The sequence below is a fragment of the Hyaena hyaena genome, unplaced genomic scaffold, assembly GCF_003009895.1.
Source record: "Hyaena hyaena isolate Hyena2069 unplaced genomic scaffold, ASM300989v1 scaffold_464, whole genome shotgun sequence".
NCBI lineage: Eukaryota > Metazoa > Chordata > Mammalia > Carnivora > Hyaenidae > Hyaena > Hyaena hyaena.
In genome coordinates this window covers 771,612-795,200 of record NW_024081096.1, presented here as the reverse complement: position 1 = coordinate 795,200, position 23,589 = coordinate 771,612, and the positions used below count along the sequence as shown (strand labels likewise).

General features: G+C 39.1%; 1 protein-coding gene across 2 annotated transcripts in view; it reads left to right on the top strand.

The window, feature by feature from the left end:
* Positions 1 to 23,589, top strand: part of NR3C2 (nuclear receptor subfamily 3 group C member 2) — a 344,127-nt gene that overhangs the window by 218,153 nt on the left and 102,385 nt on the right. The window lies entirely within an intron of this gene.

The window sequence follows — 23,589 nt, the reverse complement described above, 5'->3', positions numbered from 1 at the left end:
TCTTGAAGAACTTTTTTCCATAGTGGCTTGTACCAGTTTACATTTCCACCAGCAGTGTACAAGGGTTTCCTTTTCTCCACATCCTCTCCAACATTTCCTAATAACAGCCATCCTAACAGGTTAAAGCTTATAACATTTTTTATACCTATATGAAGTTCTATATGAATTTCTGTATAAACAGCTTTGTATTTTTCCTATACCCCATTGTATGTCAATAAACACAAGGCCTGTCACACAGGAGTTTATAAAGGGACAGAGGCTGAACCATATAATCAGAAAATATTTTTGTTTCATCACAACACAAATCATTTTGTATCGTAAGATTAAACTTTGGTTAAATGAGAATTTATTTTTCAAATCTTGCTGTAGACCACTAAAAATTGCCAAAATGTCCTTTTTGTTTACATTTTCCTTTCATTTGGGCACCTGGGTGGCTCAGTTCTTTAAGCATCCAACTTTGGCTCAGGTCATGATCTCATATTTCATGAGTTCAACCCCACATTGGGCTCTATGCCCATAGCTCAGAGCCTGGTGCCTGCTTCCTATTCTGTGTGTCCCTCTCTCTCTCTGTCCTTCCCATGCTCGCTCGCTCGCTCTCTCACTCTCTCAAAAATAAAGATTAAAAAAATTAAAATTTTTTGTCCTTTCATTTAAATGAACTTCTCATTCACTTTCAGATATTTCTTGGCCCCCTGTGTATATTTGTTTTATTATATGGTGTTAGAGTAACCACTGACTCCTCTGGTGCAAGACTTTAAATGTTAACCCCTACAACTCTGACAGCCAGGGCATTGAGAAGTGTGGGGGGAAACTGCCATTATCACATGGCATGTGCATCAGCTAAGGCAGATCCTCCCTGTCCCAGACACTAGCCTGGTGCCAACCAAGAGGACTGTACTCTTCTGGGAATGGTATAAATGCCTCTTTAACACTTACCATGTACTATGCACCATGGGGCTCCCTACCTTGAAGGTATTCTGATATAGACATGAAAAACTGGCTCACAGACACCCAACCTTCACATAGGGAAGAAAGCAATAATTGCCAGTGAGAATTTGCCAAGGCAATAAGAACAACATGAAATGGGAATAATTTTAATTGTGTATGGTATTCTTACATATCTTAATTAAAATAATTCAGCACTGTGGGGCCCAGCTCTTAATAGTTCTCAGCTAATGTAAGCTAGGTCCCTGAGGTTCAAATAAAGTGTGAGGGTGTTTCAGAGAGAAGATGTATGTGTCCAATGTCAGTTAAGTTTGCAAAGAATGGTGAGATTTCGTCAAGAACTTAGTCTCTAGAAAGGGGGAAAGAATGAGCTGATGATAATGTCTAAAGACTCCATTACATAAGAATTTACACAAATCCCATTAATTGGTGGTTGATTATTTTTATGGATAATAAAACTTAAGTTCCCCAGATGATTAAATCATTCCAGCTCTATACGCATTGCTGGTATCTGATGAATGCCATCCACCTTATTCTGACAGATGGAATTCCGAGCTGGGAAAAGCTAGGCTATTTTTGGCCTACAAGCTGCATTTTGTTTGTCACCATCCTGCTTCATATAGGCATATTATGTCACGTTACTTGATCTAAGGTGTTAACCACAGTGTAACTCTTTCTTTCATATTCTTCCAGGGAAGTCACAGCTTCTCAAGTACCATAATCTCTGATTTTTCTTTGACTTACAGTGTTCCTTTTTTTTTGCCAACATGTTTTATCAATTTTTTAATTGCAGTGTAAAGATAAATACATAAACACAAGCAGTATCCTTAAAAACTTGTGGAAGTGAGCATGGAAAACTAAGGAGGTCCATCCTTCCATTTCTACATTTTTAAAATCTTGGAATACCTAGTGAAAAATTCTAGATTTTTTTAAACATAGGTTCAAGATTATAATGTGATTCCTTTCTAATTTTCAGCAGCATTACACTTATGTACAATGGATGGATGGCTGAATATCCATATGTATATACACATGTATATACATTCTTAATATTTCGTTTGCTTTTTATCTCCTGGAGTACTTTCCTTAGAAGTATTTTCAAAAAAAGTAAGTTCTGTTATCTTTGACTAGTCCCCTTTCTCATCAAAGGCCACTGTGGCTACTTTTGAATTCTTTTAACTAATTTGTAATTCTAAGACTCTTGTTTGGGATAAGGATCGTGGTTACAGTTCCCTCTCAGGTCTTTAGCACTTTGCTCTTAGTTTGGCTTCACCAATTAAGCTGTGTGTTTATATAGCACCTTGTGTGCTTACCACAGGGTAAGGCTACCTTGCCCTATTTGCTGCTTGTTCATTCTAATGATGACTTTGTATCTTTCCCTCACCCTCAACAGTTGCCCTGTTCAGGATCATAGAAGCAAAGAGATAGAGCCACAGAGACAGTGGAGATCATCTAACCCCATGTCTACATTTTAAAGTAAGAAGGATTTAGAAAGGCTGTCGCTTGACCAGGATGACCAGCAAATTAGGGATTTACAAAAATTGCTGAGGAACTTCTATATAAAATTATTTAACTTATTAATCATTTATCAGCACTTGTGGGTAGAAAAGACTTAAAAACCGTATTATGATTTCTTTGCATGCGTTATGTCTCCAGATTTCTTCATTCTCCCTGCATGGCACTGTACCAACAGCATGTCTTAGGACAAATAGGAATGAAGTCAAGGGTCGAAGGGGTGCAGCACTCCCTAGCAGTAGCGCAGGCATATGGTTGGTATGAGGCTTCAGGGACCAGGTAGCAGATGGACACACGGGACATAAAAATAAGAACCCAGGTAGACAGAATGTTAGAGTTTTACCCATGGTTTGTGGCATTTAAACCATGTGGTAGAGTGTAGGGATAAAGCATGGGGACTGCTGAGGACCCACTAGCGATATCAGACAGGTACCTGGGAAAGCAGCTTGGATGGGGGACCAAGACCGAGGCCCAACCTGCCTCAAATCCCAGGTCTTTTTCTCTCTTTAGGGGTATGCATAAGGAACCATGGCAAGTGGGAAAGCAAATTGCCTTGATCTAGCGCACTGGGCTTGGGTCTAGAGAGGATGTTAGAAACTCAGTCAGGTGTCACACCAAAGCAGGCCCGTGCCCATCTGCTTTCATTTTCCATCAACAAAAGATGACAACCGTCTGGAAGCTGACCTACTCAGACCCTCCAAAGAGAAGAGAACACAGCACAGAGGAACTTGCTGACTTAGGACCTAGGGCTCAGTAGGGAAATTTAGGCCTGGGAAACTCTTGTAAGAGAACATCAGGCAGCAGGGCAGCTCTGAGCCAACACAGGAGGCCAGCATCATGGATGTGGGGTAGGAGTAGGAAGAGCTGGAATGTTCTGTGAACTTTTGGCCTAAAGCAGTATCAACCCCAAACCTATGGCTAGATGAGGCCTGGAGATGGGAGACTTGGAAGAGTGGGGAAAGGCCTAGACTTGTAGCCATCCCAGGCCTAATTAGATTGTCCAAATGAGCTAAAAATCAGCTGGCCATTTTCCAGTGACATAGGCCGCCGAAGTGAATGTGTCTCTCTGATTTAAAAATGACTACAGTGATCATTAGGCAATCAATTTGTGAATCTGTATACTTTCTTAATGATCGAATTACATAATTGTTTTTTATATTCCTCATGACAGGCTCTTGCTTTTTGAGAGAGGGGGGAAAAAGCACCATATAGTTGCAAATACGCTAGATGTTTATTTCTCTGTGTGTCTTATCTCTTCTCTATAAAAGAAATGGTGACTAAAATTAAAGAAAGAAAATAGATGTTTGGAGAATAAGTAATGATGGCAAACTAGAAAGGCCTGGGGTGTGAAACTGGACCTGCTCAACAGTGTGGGACACTAATGCTGAAAGAAAATTGAGTTCAGAAGGCAAAGTACAGAAGCCCCTGTATTCTGGGCAGGGCATCATGAGAGTCTTTGGGTGTAAGAGGAGCCACGTGGGGTCTCGAAACAAATGTCAGAGCCTTAGTCTTGCAGCTAGACTTTGGAGAGAGCCAGTGTGTTGGGAACTTTGTCCTAAAAGACTTGGGGGTGCTATGCAAGCCATAGAACAGAACAGTGGGACACAGGGAAATGAAGACATAAGCCCAGTTAAGAGAAGGTGAACCCAGAATACAAGTATAATTAGAGATTATATTAGACTTCATACAGAGATCCCAGGTTTAGAATAGTCAGGCTAGTTCCTTCCTGCTCAAGATCCGCATTGGCCTGGACAGGGCTGCCCTAAGGGAGAAGTACTGTTACTCTTCCCATTTTGTAGGTGGGAATCTGAAGGCTTCGTGAGGCCAACCAACCAGCTGTCACAGTCAGGGCATGATGAAACAAAGTGCAAGCCAGACATTCAGCTCCAGGAACAGTACTCCATTCCCTGACCTCCATCTCAAGGGTCTGATCTTGGAGAAGAAGGTTTGTGAAGCACCATTTGTGGTCTAGGCATGGTGCTAAACATACTATTGCATTTATTCTTTACAATCCTGCATGAGATATGTTTGGTTACTGTAACTTTACATCCGAGAAAATATGAGGTTAAATGGCTTCCTCAGCGTTACACGGCTGGTAAGTGACATTGTCTGGATATAATCCACGTGTCTGACCTTAGAGCCCATCACTACATTAGAAATCATGTTAAGAACTTTTCACTTCCTGGGTTTCAGCTGTAAATAAGAACTAAGCAGTTTTCTAAATGGGATATTCTTTGATTTCAAACAATTTAGTCAAATGATCAAATGTACAAGGTTAAAATGTATTAAGTACAAAGCTTCCTTAGAAGGCAAGAATGAGATACTGTTGTGCCTGTTACGGTTTTAGAACTGCTTCTGAGTGACTCACCAAGTGAGCATGGGTTTTGTCAGGTCTGGGTTCAAATCCTGACATTGCCACTGGCCATGAGAAGCACCATGGACAGCTGCTTAACTTTTCTCCTTGTCCAGGATGTGAGGATAATATTACCTACCAAAAAGGTTATCATAAACATTGAATATGATGATAATGTAACTTTCCCAGACTAGTAGTTTAGAGCATAGTGGCTCCTTACCAAATGTTAGTGCTCTGCATTTCCATCTCATGCTATTCTCATATTTTCATGACTCTTCCACACACTTATGAGCCGGTCTCTCATCCACCCTTGCCCTTCTCATTCTCAGCCAACAGGTTGTCTTATTGCTCAGGACAGTTTCCCACAGTTCCTCCACTCTCCTTCATCTGATTCTAATCTTCAACTCCAAGTGGTAAAATAATCCTAAACAAAGTCCTGGTGTACACAGATCTACATCCTATGCCACTTCTTCCTCATAAGCACAAGAATTTTGGCTCAAACAACCTAAAATTGTGAATCATTTCTTTTGGGAATAATTGGATAAAGGGGGACTTCCCAACTTAGACTGCTAAAAAAGAAAATATCTGTTCTTCTTTGGCAAGCTAAGTAGGTAACCCAAAGGCTTCCATTTTTATCTGAAGTACACATATTTGAGACACATATTTGAGACAGTGTCTTCTTTGAGTCAATGATGGAACCCAGGAGGCAGAAGTCCACAACTTTGAGTTATAAAATCAGAAGGGTGTGGAATATTTGCATGGAACACCAGAAATAAATAATTTAGGATGGCTTCAACTGTCCTCACTTGGATAATGAATGGATGTTGAAGCAACCAAGATATAGAAAAACACATTTGGGGCTAGGGAGTAACCAAGATGAGGATGACTAATTGGAAATTTTATCCCTTAACCACCCTCTTAAAGAGCCATGCGAATTCTGAGCTTAACCAATCTCTTTGCCATTACTCTGGATATTTTCCACTGACCTTACCCCTGGATTGGCTTCCCCATTGCCTAAAAATTCCTATCGAGGCTACACAGCACGGCAAGTCCTCACAGTCTCATTTTGTAGTGCCTCCACATATACTCCCTGTGCTCTAGCCATGCCAAGCGTACCCATCCCTACATATGATACCCTTCGACAACATTCATTTTAATATGTTGTTCTCCTCTTGTTAGAAAACTACTCTCTCTTTTCCATCCAACGAATGTCCCACAAGAATCTGGCCTAATGTTTTTTTTCTAGGAAGCCTTTTCTGACTTCTGAAACAACAGCCACCACTTCCATGTTCCTATAGCACTCTGCCCACATGCTGTTCTTGCTCTGGGGTTTGATTTGCTAAGCTCTCTGTCTCCCACACTGGACAATGTGTGAGTCCCTCAAGCACGGGGATCTTCTCTTACTCATCTCTCGGCCCCTGTGCTCATCACAATAACTGGTATGTGATAGCCAACCAATAATTATTCATTGAGCTAATTAGTAAAATAACAAGCAGACATGTTGAATTAATAGTGCCTAGCTCAAGAAACGACATATCCACTGTGCTTAAAACATGTGTGTCCTAGAAAACCTTTGGAATGCTACAAAGACATTGATAACAGTGGTCGCTTCTGAGGAAGGGAGCTGGGTGTAGCCAGAAGATAGTGGAGAGAGAACCTTTACACCATATGACCCATACTACTTGAATTCTATACCATATGGATGCATTATATCATTATATACCCAAATTAGTTTAGTTAATATGTGTGTATGAGCAAAACAACCTCATATTATTCATATTATTCATAATTTCTGGCCAAAACTTAGTTTGTCAGTATAAGTTTAGGATACAGTTGTTCTTTGTAACCAATACAGCTCTCATCTGGGTTTCAGGCTATAAGGGTCTTTAGAAACCAGGCTATGCCTCAGATGGCAAATAAGGAGCCACTGAGCTTTGTTGAGACCTTCAAATCTTAAATGGTTGAGGCCAGGGTGGCTGAACAAAACCCCTTCTCTCTGCCAGGCTTCATTTCTACTTTTAAGATCTTGGGGAATTTGCTAGTTGGGCAAATGTGAATGAAATCCGACTTTCACTCAGGTCATGATCTCGCGGTTCGTGGGTTCGAGCCCCGCGTCGGCCTCTGTGCTGACTGCCAGCTCAGAGCCTGGAGCCTGTTTCAGTCTGTGACTCCCTCTCTCTCTGACCCTCCCCTGCTCACGCTATCTCTCTCTTTCTCTCTCTCTCTCTCTCCTATAAATAAATAAAACATTTAAAAAAAATTTAAAAAAAAAATCTGATCATTCAGAACCCAGCATATGGATTCAGTTCTGCAAGACTGTGAATTTGTTTGCTTCAAAGTCTGGGGTTTACAAGTACATTTGAATTCGGAAAAAGTGGTGGATTAGTTAGTATGTAAGTTTGCCATGGTATGAAATAATCATCTGAGGCTCAGAGTTGCAGGTATGCCTAAACTCATGCCTTTTTCCTTCCCAAGTGTCAGAGTAGTTAATGTTTTAGTGTAGGAGTTATCCTTTATTTGGTAGCCTAAATATCTTTCAGTGCAAAGATTCTCTTTCTGTCCCATTTAACTCTCTAGGTATAAATATCTTAAGGATACTTCTAATATGTACGGAACCATAGAAAGAGTAATGAAAAACAGCAAGTAAAAATCCTGGCTAAGCTGGCCACGTGATTTAGCTTCTCTGTGTGTCTTCATTGACAGAATGGAGAAAATAGGACCAGTCTCACAGGATTCACCCCATAGGATTTTAAATTTAGGATTAAATTATATGATTGGTAAAGCACCTGTCACATAATAGGAATTCAACAAATGTTAATTCCCTGCCCAGTGCCCTGAATAACTTATAATTTTATCTAGATAACAGATGTTTTTACATAGTGAAATAACAACTATGTTAAACTCCTACTACTGAATGTGTGTAGCACCCAAGTCAGTCCTCCTGAAAAAAAAAATGTTCCTTGTCAATAACGTACTTGTCTTCTCTTATTGCACATCATAATAAATGTTTCTCAAGGTTAAAAAGCTGTTGCGCTTGGCTTTTGTCATATATTTTCTTTGATTGTCTTGCACCAAAATATACAAAGTGCCTAAAATTTAAGTCACAATAATTAGAAGTTCTATTTTTTAATGAAAAACTAACACCTTTCACACCAAGAAGAATGTTTATCTGGGAATTTTGTGCTTACCCACATGGGAGGAACTCTTGAAACACCGCAGGGAAAAAAATAAGTCCAATCTGACTTCTAAATTAAAATCTTAGAATCCTCAAAACATAACTTCAAAAGGTTTGTGTTTAAAGGTGGCAAAAGCAACCTATACTTACTTCTCAAGTGAGTTTTTTTTTTTTTTTTAAACCCCTGGCATTTTAAAGCATGTTAATCCGGGCTCACTCATAAATGCCAGCAGCAGGGGATCATTGTTCATTGGTTAATTATGGGCAGACCGGACTGGTTTAAACTGAGCAGAGGAAGTTAATTATCAAATGTTTTAGCTGGCTCTAACAATGAATAACCAGTTTCTTTCGGACACCGTCTTATTCACTGTGCAACATTAGAAGACGGTGTCTGGGGGGGCCGGGGGGAGGGGGATGGGAAATCACCCATCAGAATCTGCAATGAGGGAATTTGCTGGGACTGCCCTAATCTGTTTCCCAGGTTGTTCAAACCAGTTCAAGAGCAGTTAAACAAGGTTATGTAAGTGACATGTGATGTAGCCCAAAATAGTGACTGCAAACACAGGCTGCTGTTGCCGGGCAGTTGTCAACTGCTTTAAAAAAAAAAAAGAAAGAAAGAAATCCTCCAGCAGGAGGACAAATGGACCTTTAAAAATGAGAAAGAAATTTAAGCAAAAAGTTAATTCTGAGAGGATTTGGTGAAATTGCCTTTCTGAAAATGAATGCCTTTTTTCAGAAAAAGAAAAATTACATTGTACATAAAGTCTGGATATTCTAGAGTATCCATCGGGGGTAGTTCAAAAAGAGAGGACCCAGAAAGTTTTGGTTTTCTGCTAAAGCAAAGAGTTCTCAAGTTTTATCAACAGCAACAACAAAAGCATCAGATTTGTTCATGGCTTTGGGCATATGACAAATTATTAAGCAGTGTATCTTTCAGATTGTGATAAATATTAAACTATTTTATTACTGCCCCCTCTTAAGCTCTCTTGTAGTTTCAGGGTGTGAAAACAAAAATTACATTTCACATAACATGGTAAGTGTGAAAATAAAATTTTAAAAGAAAAATATTCATTGGTGAAATCTCTTTGACAGATTGATTTTTAATAGGAAAACAAAAACAATAACAGAAAAGGATCTAAAATATGTCTTAACTGTCATCAAGAGGTTTGCACCCTAACATTTGGGTTCTCACATGATCCTGTGCTCTGGGTTCTCTGCCTTCTAACATGTTGCAGGTCTGGGGAGTCAAGAATCAGGGAGCAAGATCCCATGGAAGTAGATGGAGAAAGGGCCATAGGATCGTTGTTACAGGATTCACACATATCCCTGTTGTTGGGATCCTACTCTCAGGGACTCTGGTGTTGGGTTCTCTCTTCCTCTCTAAGGAACCTGTGAGTTAGCACCACGTTTCCCCACGTGGATTCTGAACAAATTAAGAAATAAAGCAATAGCTGATGGTAGGTAAAATATCAACTTTTTTTTTTTTTTGAGAGGGTGGGATAAATAAGTTGAAGGCTGTGACTTAAGAGCAAAAAAGGGAGAGCTGCTACCTGAGCCCCAGAATTAGATACAGGTACAGGCCACTGCTGGATCAGGACATGCCTCGTCAAGGCTGGAGGCTGCACGCTGAGGGAGTTCTCCCCCGAGAGGAAGATGCTGAGGCAAACAAGTCATATTTATTCTTCTCAGACTTAACTAACCAAGGCAGAGTGAGTAAAGGAGAAAGAGACCAGAAGTGTGGTGTCTACAGAGCAGTCTCCCCTGGAAGGAAATGTCATTGGATGAGGGACGGAAGTGTTCCCCTCTGGAAGGCACAACCTGAAATCCAGGCACAGGTCTTTGAGGCAGGGGTGGGGTGAGGGGGGTGTGGAAAGGGATCTGGGTGCTGAGGCAGGGGCAGAGGTCATGTTCAGTGTGTCCTTACTTTCTCCAGTCCCCTGTTGGTAAAGGGCTGTGCTCCCAAAGTGTCATGATAAGTCAGTTTTTCAAAATGTAGAACTTGGGACATTCTGTTCGATCTAGAATCACTTTAATCCCCTGTCACATTAAATACCTGCTCATCAGATTGACTTTCACCTACCTCCTTCTCTGTGTGTCTTTTTCAAAAATTCATAAAAGTGTTTGCAGGTGTTCAACATGTTATAAGGGCTTCTAGAACCCGATTTCTTTCCATGTCCAATTTTACCTGCAAACGTTAGTGTTTTACTTGTTACCAGGCATGCTTGTGGCCTAGCTCCCAGGCCATAAGAGAGGATAAGAGAAGACAGTGTATTTTTTCAGATGTTGTTAGAGGAGCAGAACACTGCTGGGAATTTAAGGAGGTGTGTGTGTGCCCACAGACATCACTGAATATGAAATTAGTTGAGCCAGAAGCAGAAATAGGACTCCTCCCTAAGGTCAAAGCAGAGTGGTAATGGGCAAGATGTGCCACAGGTGTGGGGCTGATGGTCAGCCAGGATCAGACAGGCAGGGGATGCTCCTACACACTGAATTGCCTGTCTACGGTTTTAGGATGTCTCTAAGGACGGTTTGTGATTTGGGATCAATCTGTATGCCTGCGTCTGTAAAGAGAGTTACAAATAGCAGTGACCAATCTTCTGAATTTTTCTATTTTGTTAAAATAAGCCAGACAGATACATTGTCTTTCATAATGATAATGATAGTAATAAAATGATAATAAAAACACCATAACTAAAACACCAGTAAAAACAACCCAGTGTTACGGTATCAAATGCCTCTGGTCCCTGCTTTGCTTACTTTTCCTGAAATAGCAGTAAGTTTTGCTGAGCACGTCTTTGAGCTCTGCCTACCCCTGCTTCCCTTTTTTGTTCCCGGTGGCTCAGTGTCACTTGAATAAGATACATAAGAGTTTGGGGGGAGGAGGGGCGAGATGGGCATGGAGGAGGGCACTTCTGGGGATGAGCACTGTGTGTTATATGGAAACCAACTTGACAATAAACTGTTTGTAAAAAAAAAAACAAACAAACAATAATAGACTATTAAAGAAAAAAAAAAGACACATAAGAGTTTGGACTTGAAAGTTTAAGGAGTTAAGGGCCCTAGAAGGCCTTTAACCAGAAGGATGAATTATCAGATTTGTGATTCCAAAGGATTCCTGCACAACTCTGGAAGGTGGACACTCATGGCTGTGACTGTGTGCTCAGAGGAACCCTGGGTTTCTAGTGAGTGGGGTGCTTCCTGGATCACTGACAAATACAAAATGGGGAGCAGCACTGGGGGCGGGGGACCTCATGTTCATTTCTGCCAGAGTTGCTCTTCTCTTTCTATTCTAAGATACTGAGATCTGTTAGAGTAATTTCTTTTAGACAGCTTTTAAATTAAAGTTTAAGAACCATTTGATTTAGAAGTGGAGACATAGTAGAGGCAGAGTAGACTAGTTACAATAATAACAATATGCGTACTGTATGATAATAGCAATAATATCATGATAACAGTTACCATTCACCAGATCCTTACTGAATGCTAGTGGCTATTCTAAGTACTTTATGTAGTGTATTCGTCTTCTAGATAATTTATGAGATAGGCACTTTGATAATTTCTGTTTAACACATGAGGAAACTGATGTACATAAAAGTTACGTAACTTGTCTGAGATCACACAGTAAGCAAGGATTCAAACTCCGTAATTCAGAAATTTAACCAACAAAGCCTAAAATAAGGAGAGAAAGTACTAGTGGACATAGATGGGATTCAAGAGAAACTCAAGGGTAAGAATCATCAGGACGTTCTGTCCGATTGAATATTTAGGTTGCAGGGGTTCGTGGGGAGTTAGGTGGGATATAAATCAAGTATGACCCTGAAGCTTCTAGTTCCAACAACTTGTTGTAGCTTTAACAGTGGGGGAATATAGGAGGCACATTATGTTTGGTTTGAGAACATGGAGGATTTGAAGTGTCAGAGACATTCCGGTGGGGACGCCTACTCAGTTAGATGGATGCATGGGTCTGAAACTTGGAAGAGAGGGCCCAGGAGCCTCATAGAGTTGACAGCTCCCTGGACATCCTCTGGTCATCAGAATGTATAGATATAGCTTGTTCCTTCTCTGGTCCCCTGTCTTCCTGGGCTTCACCTGACCATTCCTGGGCTTCACCTGACCAGACCAGTGGCCTCCCACATATATAACTGTGTCTGTAGTTCCCTGCCCCCATTCTCTGACTGGGATGCTTGTATGCCTGTCCCCTCTGTGTTTCAAATCCACGGCATTCTTCCAGGCTTACCTCTGATGCTTGCTTTCTGCATAAAGCCTTCCTCATCCCTCTCTTCCCAGTATAATCACTTCTTTCTTTAAAGTCCTACCACATTTGGAGCGCCTGGGTGGCTCAGTCGGTTAAGCATCCAACTTCAGCTCAGGTCATGATCTAATGGTTTGTGGGTTTGAGCCCTGCGTCGGGCTCTGTACTGACAGCTCAGAGCCTGGAGCCTGTTTCAGATTCTGTGTCTCCCTCTCTCTCTGACCCTCCCCTGTTCATGCTCTCATGCTCTCTCTCGTTCTTTCTCTCTCTCTCTCTCTCTCTCTCTCTTTCTCTCTCTCTCTCTCTCTCTCAGAAATAAATAAAACATTGGGAAAAAAACGTAAAGTCCTACCACATCAGGGGCACCTGGGTGGGTCAGTTGGTTAAGCGTCTGACTCTTGGTTTCAGCTCAGGTCATGCTCTCATTGTTTCCTGAGTTCAAGTCTTGCATCAGGCTCTGTGCTGACCGTGCAGAGCCTGCTTGGATTCTCTCTCCTCTGTTTGCCCTTCCCACACTCATGCAGCCTCTATCTCTCTCAAACTAATAAATAAACTTAAAAAAAAAGTCACACCACATCAATCCCACATGATTTATCTTATTTAAGTTTCCCCAGCCTCATCCACCTCCTAAAAAGTTCAAGGAGGGGGTAGACTATGTTTTGTCTTTAATATGTGTGCCTACTTAACTTTTAAGAGTTTTTGATATTGAGTAATACTGGAAAACAGATAAAAGCAAGTGAGGAGCAACAGGCAAGGAGGTTGTAACTTTCCAGAGTCTTCTACCACTCTTAAGGTTTTGGGCCGCGGCCTAGAATCCTTAGCTGAGTTGCAGATAGACTAGAATCCCAGCATTTTGTCCTGTGTTTACCCTAAGGATATCTATCGCTCACCATTCTCACATCTCTGCCAGAGAAAGTGAATACTTGAAGATGAGATCAGAGCTGAATGGTATTTGTCTTGTCTCAAGTGGTGTCTTTCCATCTACAGGTCTTTGTTACTCAGTTGTGATATTCTCTTCCCACAGGAAGTTCTTTGCTGACAAATTTAAGAGTTGGCTATGTTTCTTCTTTGGTTTTTACAAATACTATTGGTACTACTTTTTTTAGACCACACTAACCAAAAAAATGATGGGTAACATCACTATCACCATTTTTAAAAAAACTTTTGCCTTGTGCCTGGCTTTGCGCTTCTTGTTTTATATATATTAATTGAATCCATCTGACAACCTACAAAGCAGGCATTACTGTGTCCTCGTCATAGATCAGGAAACCAAGGCTCAGAACAGGTTAAGCAAAGTGGCCAAGAATCTCACAGTTCCCTATTGACTGAGGGAGGGTTGGAAGCCAGGTGTGTCTGGTTACAAAGCTGTGCCCTTCCCACTATTCTCCTCCCCACCACCTTCCATGTTTCCACTCTTTCCCCTCTAGCATTATTGATGCTTTAAGGCAAGACCCATATGTCACCCAATCTGTATTTTCTCATTTGGGACCAGCCCAAGTACAACAAAAACTTGGTTCTTGATTTCAAAGTAATTGAAAATTTTACAAGACAATTTGTTTGAGTTCAGTAACTTTTAAAATAATGGCATTAAGTTTTAGGTACTTACTGAATTATTCTACAGTTAAAAGCAATACCATAGTTGAAAACGACAGGAAAAAATTGACACTTTTGATTTTTTAGTTTTTGAACTCAACTTTGTTTCTTAAAGTCCATGGGCATTTCCCTTTGATTTTTGTATTTCTGGTTTCTCTATCAACCTATGAGTTTATGTTACATATATACTAACTCAACTTCCTGGTACCCTCTTCAGATTTACTGTAACCTTGACGGCTTTCTGTTTGCTAGAATGACTGCCTTTTCTCCAAAAAGCTGACACTTCCTCAGGCAGGAGGTACATTGAACTAGTACACACAGATGGATGAGTGAGTAAAGTTCCCTGAGCCCTACTGAACAGATTTTCATTCTTAAAACAAGACACTTTTAGATGCAAATGGCTCTATAACGGCTACAGTTAAAGGCAACCTAAGGAACTTCAGTGGAGTATGATGTGGTCTCATGGGGGGAATTACTTAGGACCTAGGACACCAAGAAGTCACACTCATCCCCGGCAGGATTGTGACCCTGGTTTAAGTTGTGCCTTTCACAGGACTCTTTGCTGCTTCTTTGCAAATCTTCAGACCTCTTTTTCTCAATGGTGTGTGTGTGTGTGTGTGTGTGTGTGTGTGTGTGAGAGAGAGAGAGAGAGAGAGAGAGAAAGGCATGATGCTGTAGATAAGGCGGAAAAGATTTCTATGCATGGGTCTTTTGTAAGCCAATTACCTAGGAGAGAGAGAGAGAGAGAGAGAGAGAGAGAGAAAGGCATGATGCTGTAGATAAGGCGGAAAAGATTTCTATGCATGGGTCTTTTGTAAGCCAATTACCTAGGAGCCAGTAAGCCTTCTGTGAACATTCATTACTGTGGGTTTGTCTATATATACAACACACTATATGAACGTGTACGTTCTGTACATTGTACGTGATTTAATTTATCAGTATGATTACATTTGTTGATTGATTCTTTTATTCAGTAGCAACGATGGGCCAGGCAGTATGCTGTTTGTGCTGTATCTCTACTTTCTCCATTAGCTGGTAGACTAATTCTTCACAGAGCCTAATAGAGTGTCATAGATGGATGGTGAGCAATTTTGTACAAAAGTTTTATTTTAAAGAACTATTTTTCTGAATCTTCAAATCATATCCCATACACTGTAAGCTTCTATTTCCCTCTGTGTTGTGGAAAAGTATGTTATTTTCTTCAGAGTATTCATTACAGAACTTGCTACCAACTAGCCAGATGGAACGTTCTCTAAATTTTATGAGGAAAAATAATCTATTTGAAAACTATGGGACATTAGCATTTCCCATATAAGTTTTTAATTTTTTTTCCTTTTTTTCAGTACAAATTCTTGAGTACATGTGCATATGAGTGTACTACCATTGATAAAATAGGTTGTGGGTGTTTGGACTTGGAGATGGTCACTGAAATACATTCTTTATTAAAATAGTCCATAGATACTTATTTTCTTATAAAAGGAAAGAAATGTATTACACACTAATATTTTCTCATTAACATTTTTGAAAAGTTCAACTGTTTATGGAAAGGGCCCTCAACATCATCTATTGAAGTTAATTTGTCCCTCCTCCCCTCCAAAAAAAAAAAAAAAAACAAAAACCCAGTAATATAAATCTAACACTTCAGAGAACTAATATAGAGGCTGAATGTTATGTTCATATTTCCCCTTCATTGAGGTAGTCTTCAGTGAGGTTCCCCATCTGTTTCCAACTCCTTGCCTTCTGGGCATAAGAAGGTAGGATTCCAATTTGTGCCGCCTTTGTGGTTGAGTGGGATCATTGGACTAGATCTGAGCAGTGAATTGTGAGTGGCCCTTTCTGGGTTGGAGCATTAGATTTCCTAAGTCAGAGTCTACATCCTCTATGCCATGAGACTCACCATATTCACTGTGATAGCTCCTCCATCATCCTGGGGCCCAAGGTGAGAAGACATAGAACTGAATTCACAGTCTCTCTGCTGTTGACTAATTCATTAATCTTTACAAAGAACCACCTTTTGGTTTTGTTGATTTTTTTCTGTTGCTTGTTCTTCCAATGATTTCTACACTATATTGCATTTCTTCTGTTTTGCTTTGGGTTTAGTTTTTATTTTAGCATCTGAAGGTAGAATCATAGATCATCAATTTTAAATATTTTTTTCTAATATAAGTATATAGAGCTAAAAATTCTTTTGTAAGTACTATAGCTATATCCAACAAATTTTGATATGTTGAATTTTCACTATCATTCAGTTTGAAATACTCAGTAATTTCCATTTTGATCTCTTTTTTTATCCCATAAATTATTTAGATGGGTGTTGCTTAACTTTCACATATGCGGGGCTTTTAAAAGATATTTTGTTACTGATTTCTAATTTAGTTCCTTTGTGGTCAGAAAACATACTAGAATGCTTTTAGTCCTTTTAGAAGCTGACACTGTCTCATAACTCAGGATATGCTCAATCTCACCAAATGTTCCATGAGCACTTAAAAAGAACATGTGTACTGTGTAATTGTTTGGCTAAATGTTAATTAGGTCAGGTGTTTGATAATATTGTTCAAATCTTCTTTATCTTTACTGTTCCTGTAGATAGTCGTTTTGAGAAATTGTTACTGAGAGATGCGTTCTTAAATCTCCAACTGTGATTTTGGATTTACCTTTTTTCCTTTTAGTTATGTCAGTTTTTTCTTGATGTATTTTGAAATGCTGCTTTTAGATGCATTTTATATTTAGGATTGTTATCCGTCCATTTAATCATCATGGAATGACTTTGTTTCTTTGGTGATACTCTTTGTCTTGAAGTCTACTTTGTGTGATTTTAATATAGCTGCATCAGCTTTCTTATGTTACATTATACATCGCATCTTTTAACCTTCAACCTGCCTGTGCCTACATACCGAAAATTCATCTTAACACATGTTTCAGTTTTAGTCTACCATCTTTGACTTCTAATCAAAGTGTTTAGACCATTTACATTTAATGTAATTATTTGCTATATTAGATTTATATCTGTTGATGTTTGTTTCCCTTTTGTTCCCTCTGTTATTTATTCCCTTGTTTTTCCTTTACTTTTTGGGTTAAATATATTTTAGTATGCCATTTTATATCTCTGCCATCTTTGGAGCCATACTTAGTGTTGTTATTCTAGTGGCTGCTTCATGGCAGTCTTGCAGACATTTATATGCATTAGAGTCACTTGAAGTGTTATTATAAAAGACAGATTTCTAGGTCCTACCCCAGAGTTTCTGAGTTAGTAAGTCTGAAGTGAGGCCTGTGAATTTAAATTTAAATTTCTGATAAGTTCTTATGTGATGTTGATGTTGCTTATCCAAGAATTATAGGATGTACTCTTAACTTATTGTTGTCTACCTTAAATCAATTTCAAGTATACCATTTTAAGTATAATGTAAGAAACTTAGCAGTAGAATTTCATTTATATACCTCCTTCTTTGTGCTATGTTCTCAGATATTGCACTCATACATATTTTATAAATCCCATAATACATTTTTATTATTTTTTTCTTTAAACAATCATTTGATTTTTAAAGAATTTTTAGGAAGAAAATTTCTTTTACATTTTACTATCCATCATTTCCAGTTCTTGCCTTTCTTTTCAGTGCCTCGCAGTTTCTATCTGGTATCATTTTCTTTCAGCGAAAAGAACTTTCTTTTTCATATCTTATAATGTAATTCTACTGCAACAGATTCCCTTAGCTTTAGTTTATCCAAAAATGTCTGTATTTCACCTTCATTTTGAGAAATGTTTCCACTGGTTATTCTGAGTTAATGGTCTTTAAAGATAAGTTGTCTTCTCTCCTCAATTGCTTTGATATGAAATCAGATATTACTCTTTTCCTTGTTTCTTTTTATATAATGTAATTTGTTTTTGGCTCTGGCTGCTTACAATTATTTTTATATTTGTTTTTCAGCAACCTAACTATATTGTGCTCTAGTGCTTTTCTTTGTATTTATGTTTTTTTTTAAGTTTATTTTTTTAATTTTTTTTTATTGATTTCTGAGAGAGAAAGAGCGTGAGCAGAGGAGGGTAAGAGAGAGAGAAAGACACAGAATCTGAAGCAGGCTTCAGGCTCTGAGCTGTCAGCGCAGAGCCTGACGACTCGAACCCATGAACCGAGAGATCATGACCTGAGCTGAAGGACGCCCAACCGACTGAGCCACCCAGGCCCCCCTGTATTTATGTTTTAAAGGGGGCATTTGCTGAGCTTTCTAGATTTGTAAAGTTTCATACAGTCTTCCGACCCATTTTCTCTCACCTTCTGGGACTCCAACTGCACACATATTAAATTGCTTAATGCTGTCCTACAAGCTGTTGGTCCCTTGTTTATTTATATTTTAATCTTTTCTCTGTATGCTTTAGTTGGGACGATTTATATTTCTTTAATTTCAATAACCCATTTTTGCTTAGTGCTTTATATATTCTAACCAATAAATATTTTAGATACTATATTTTTAAGTTATTGGATATCCATTTGTTTTGTTTGTTTTACAGTTTCCTAACCTCTTCTGATAATCCACAGTTCTTTAACACCTATTAATCATATTTTCTTATACAGTCTAACATATCAATTTTTAAATCCTTATTTGTTAAATCCAACCTCTGGGTCTGTTTCTACTGCCTAATTTTTCTATTGACTTTAGTTCATGTTTTTCTGTTTTTAATTATTTCTTATAATTGTATTATTGATTTTCTGGAAAATCCAGATTCTGTTATATTTCTCTGAAGAGTATTGAGTTTTGTTCTAGAGGCAATTAAATGACAGATTACCTTGAACTTGTAGAGCCTTTGCTTTAAACTTTTTTAAGCTAGGGCACCTGAGTGGCTCAGTTATTTGAGCATCTGACTTTGACTCAAGTCACAATCTCATGGTTCATGAGTTTGAGCCCATCATGAGGCTTTCTGCTGTCAGCACAAAGCCTACTTTGGATCATCTGTCCTGCTCTCTCTCTCTGCCCCTCCCCTCCTGGTTCTCTCTCTCTCTCTCTCTCTCTCTCTCTTTCTCTCTCTCTCTCAAATAAGCTTTAAAAAAAGCTTTTTAAGGTAGTCTATTTTGGTTGTGCCTTTAACTATAGGGTAAATGCTCAACCCTGGAATACAGTATTTCCTCCTAAGGCAGGGGCCTTCTAGTATTTCAATGGAAAGCCTGAGGTATTTAGTGAGTTCTGATACAGTGGGATTCAGACTTTTTGTGGTGGGCAGCAGCCAAAATAATCTGTTCAGCTCTTTCAACTTTAAATTCTTTCACCCTTGGACTCTTTGGAGTTTCATGTTCAGTTTAGGGATCAGCCAAAAATCTGGAGAGTTAATATGTACATTTTATCTCCTCCACTCCCCACCCCCCATGATAACTCATCTTTCCAGAATAACTTTATTCAACTTCTAGCTGTTCTAGCAGTCCCCAAGTTTGTTCTCTGCCTTCTCAAGCCATTAAAACTCAGGATTTTGCTTAGTTTCTATCTACCCTGCACTGGGTAGAACATAGGCTCTCAAGGAAAGAATAACTCAAAGGTGAATCATGTCTATGGTCATTCTCTTTTTTTCAAAAGTCCATTTTCTTCCAGTATCTGCTTGCTTTTGGTTGCTCCCAGTGCCTTTAAATCTTTCTTTCTCTCCTTCCATGGACAGTTTGTAAGTGTTATTTATAGGAGGTTCATCTGATTCAAGCTCTTATGCCACTACCAGCACTGGAATTTTTCCCATAATGGACATGTAATTTCAATGAGAAATCTCTGTTTCCTTTACCACCAAGACTTTTTCTTAACCACAGGATTATTCCTGTTGCTCTCTAGTCTGACAAAGATACAGCTACTAATTTGCTTGAAGGCCACCTCTGAGAACTTTCAAGCGGACTGTTAATAGTGTCCCCTGCTTCTGTTCTGTCTGCCTACTTCTTTCACCTTCAGATTAATGTTTCTAAAACACAGCTCTGGACTTGACATATTGTAAGCAAGATTCTTCAAAGACACTCAAGAACCTGAATAAAGTTTGAGTTCCTTAGTTTATCATCTAAAGCCTCCACTTTCTGGTCCCTAGAACTTTGGTTGTCTACCCTGTCGTAGCATCATAGTAGAAAATCATTTACCTGAAAAAGCCCGGGATGTGACCTACTGAGGATTAGCAATCTTAACAGTAGGAGAACACAGTGTTTAAATAGGGCATGATTAAAAGTTTTGTAAGTCTTCTAGTTGCATTCTCTTGTTTTCATTGTGGGTTTTGTTCTTGTTGTTGCTGTTACTTTTTGCTTTAATATAGATTCAGGGATGGGACACACATTACATATTTGTATAGGTACAATTTAAATCTAATGTTTGTACAACTAAAAATAGAAATGACAGGGAATTACCCGAAAATCCTTAAGACATTCCTGCAGCAGTCCCTTACATCGCTCCCATCCTATTTTTGGAAGATGAATTGTTGGCAGTGACTACACTGGTTGGTAGAAACCAAATACATAATTTCAAATACTACTTCAGGAAGGAAATTATCCTGCAGCTATTAACGTAACATGGATTTTAAGGTGTGTTCACCTTTTTTGAATCCCTGCCCCTTCCCCCTGCATGCATTCTCTCTCTCTTTCTCTCTCTCTCCCTCTTTCTCTCAAAATGAATAAACTTAAAAAAAAAAAAAGAAAGAAATATCCACCTTTTGGAAGTTTCTGTCTTTGAACACCCAAAGAAGAAAGTCTTCTAGTGTGTACATAAGGCAGTGATCATTTCTTAGCGTTTTCATATGCCTACAGTCTCAGAGACTTCGTCACATTTTGTTGCACATTCACAGAAACAGAAAGAACCTCAGATTACCTCAACCCCGTATGCAAATGTTTGGCAGCCTTGCACACATAGTAGGTTTCCAATGAATACTTACTGAATTAAAACCAACTAAAGGGCACCTGGATGGCTCAGTCATTTAAGTGGCTGACTTTGGCTCAGGTCATGATCTCACAGTTCATGAGTTCAAGCCCTTCATTGGACTCTGTGCTGACAGCTCGGAGCCTGCTTCAGATCCTCTGTCTCCCACTAATTCTTGTTTTCTCTCTCTCATTCTCTCTCTCTCTCTCTCTCTCAGAAATAAATAAATAAACATTGAAAAAAACAATTAAAAGTACATTTAGTTTTCTCTTTGGACTTTAAAGTTTGTTCAATTCAATAGGAGTTATAGATAAAATACATGGTTTTGTGTTCAAGTCCACACCATGCAAAAGGCAACACAACTACGTGGTGCTGGTTTCCAGTGGAAATAATGGCTGATAAAGTAGAATATTACTCATTCAAATAATATTACTTTACTTGTTGGTTCCAAAGAGCACTTTTAGCATCCTGTTGGACCGCTAGTAAATTATATCCCAACTTGATGTTTAAAAAAAGCTTCTGGCCTTAAGGCACACTGATACTGTCAGCTTTCCTGAACTCTTCCAATTCCACCATTTGGGGAAGCCACTTTACCAGTGCTAGCATGAATTTTGTCTTTTGAATGAATAGCAATAATAATAATTGCCTTCTATATCATAGGGTTGTTGTAAGGCCTAAATAAGATAGTGCTATAATAGGGCCTAAATTTTTATTTTATAAGTGGTAACCAGTTACCTAAGATACTGTACGGCATCACAAAATGTTTTATGAATCAGTTATGGTCTTTACCAATGGGTATTGATTGCCTTTGTGTAATTATTATACCTACTTATATTCACTAAGAGTCTCCATTTTTTAAAAAAAGTCATTAGATTATTATAATGGTAGATTTCATTTCTTCACTTTGATAGATTTCTCTATTCTAGGACTATTTATTGTTATTATTACTAAGATTTACCATAATGTTACCGAGAATGTGCTCTAAATTATTTTAATTAGGCAACACACATTATTTTTATTGAGTATTTATGGTAATTTACTAAGTCTCAGCCAAGGGAGCGTTAAGAGTCCCAATATAAAGGGAGTGCTTTAGAGCCTGTTCACTGCTTTACAGTAATCAATGAAACTCCTTCTTTCCTTTATCTGCATGTTTTCAGTGACCCATGACTCAGTCCTTGGACCTCTTCACTTTTCATCTGTGCTCACTGTATGATCTCATCCAGTCTCATGGCTTAAAATAATGACCACAAGCTGACTATATCTCCAGCCCAGACTTCTCTCTGACACCAGACTTGTGTATCTAACTGCCAACTTGACGTGTCGACTTAGATACCTCTCAGTCATCTCAAACATAACATGTCCAGAACTGAACTGGGGTGTTTTCCCATAAACCACATGCTCTTAAATGGCAGTTTCATTTTTCCTAAGGGTTCAGCCGAAGAATCTTAATGCCTCTAACTCCCGTTTCTTTCTGGTCTATCAGAGGATGCTAACAGTTCTGCCTTTAAGATGCGTCTGAACTCTAACCACTTCTCACTGCCATCATTGCTGCTGTCACACTGACCAGACCCACTATCATCTCTCCCCTGGATTGTAGTGATAGCCTCCAACTCTGGTCTCTCTGCATCTCCCTGTGCATCTGTTGAGTCAGTTGTCAACATAGCAGCCAGAGTGATCCTGCTAAATGTAAATCACATCAAGTCATTTCTCTGCTCGAAGGCTTATGTTACACTCAGAGTAAAAAAGTCCAAGTCCTAAATATGATCTTTACTATGGCCCTGTATTATGTGATTCCCATTAGCTCTTTTTCCTTATCTCTTACTTTATGCCCATTCTTTCTGCTCAGCCTTCCACACTTGGCTGTTCCTTAAACTTGCCAAGTATCCACCCCAACCCTACCCCTCCCTCATTTGCTTTTCCCTCTGCCTAGTGTATTTTCTCCCCAAGATGTCCACACAGTGCCTTGATTCCTTTCAGATTTTTATTTAAAGTGTCATTGAGTGAGGTCTTCCCTACTCTTTTTAAAATATCAATATCCTCCCACATCCTCCCACATCTCCACCATGTTATATGCCCATTCTCTTCATTTCCCTCCTAGCATTTAACTCTCCACCATTTGTATATTTTACATAAATACTTTATTGACTGTCTCCTCTCAATTGAATGAATGCTAATGATAGCATGGACTTCTGACTGTCTTTTTCATTGCTATGTCCTCAGTTGGGTGTTTTTTTTTTTTTTTTTTTTTGGTTTTATTTATTTAAGTAAGTTCTACACCCAAGATGGGGCTCAAACTCATAATCCCAAGATCAAGAGTCTCATCATCTTCTGACTGAGCCAGCTAGGCACCCCTATCCTCAGTGTTTTTTTTTTTTTTATTTAAATTTTTAATATTTATTTATTTTTGAGAGAAAGGGAGACAGAGTGTGGGAGGGGGAGGAACAGAGAAAGAGGGAGACACAGAATCCAAAGCAGGCTCCGGGCACTGTGCGGCTAGCTCTGTCTGGGCTCAAACTCACGAACTGCGAGATCATGACCTGAGCCGAAGTCAGACACTTAACTGACTAAGCCATCCAGGCACCCCCGATCCTCAGTGTTTCTAATAGTGCCTGGCAAAACTCGTGGATATTTAGTAAATTTTTGGAATAAATAAATGAGTAATAGAGCTAGGCTACAATTTTACATTTTGCCAGCAGATACCTCTCTCTAAGCATATTCCCTCATCTGAATGTTTAAAGTTACAGTTTGGTCCACAGTATGAAATAAACATTTACAGTTGTATAATTCGAAAGTCTTCCCACTGAAATCACATGTGTAAATGGTGGGCAGGCATAGCGGCTTAAACATCTGCCTTCAAATAATTCACTTTGTTGCTGCTCGGATGTCTGAATG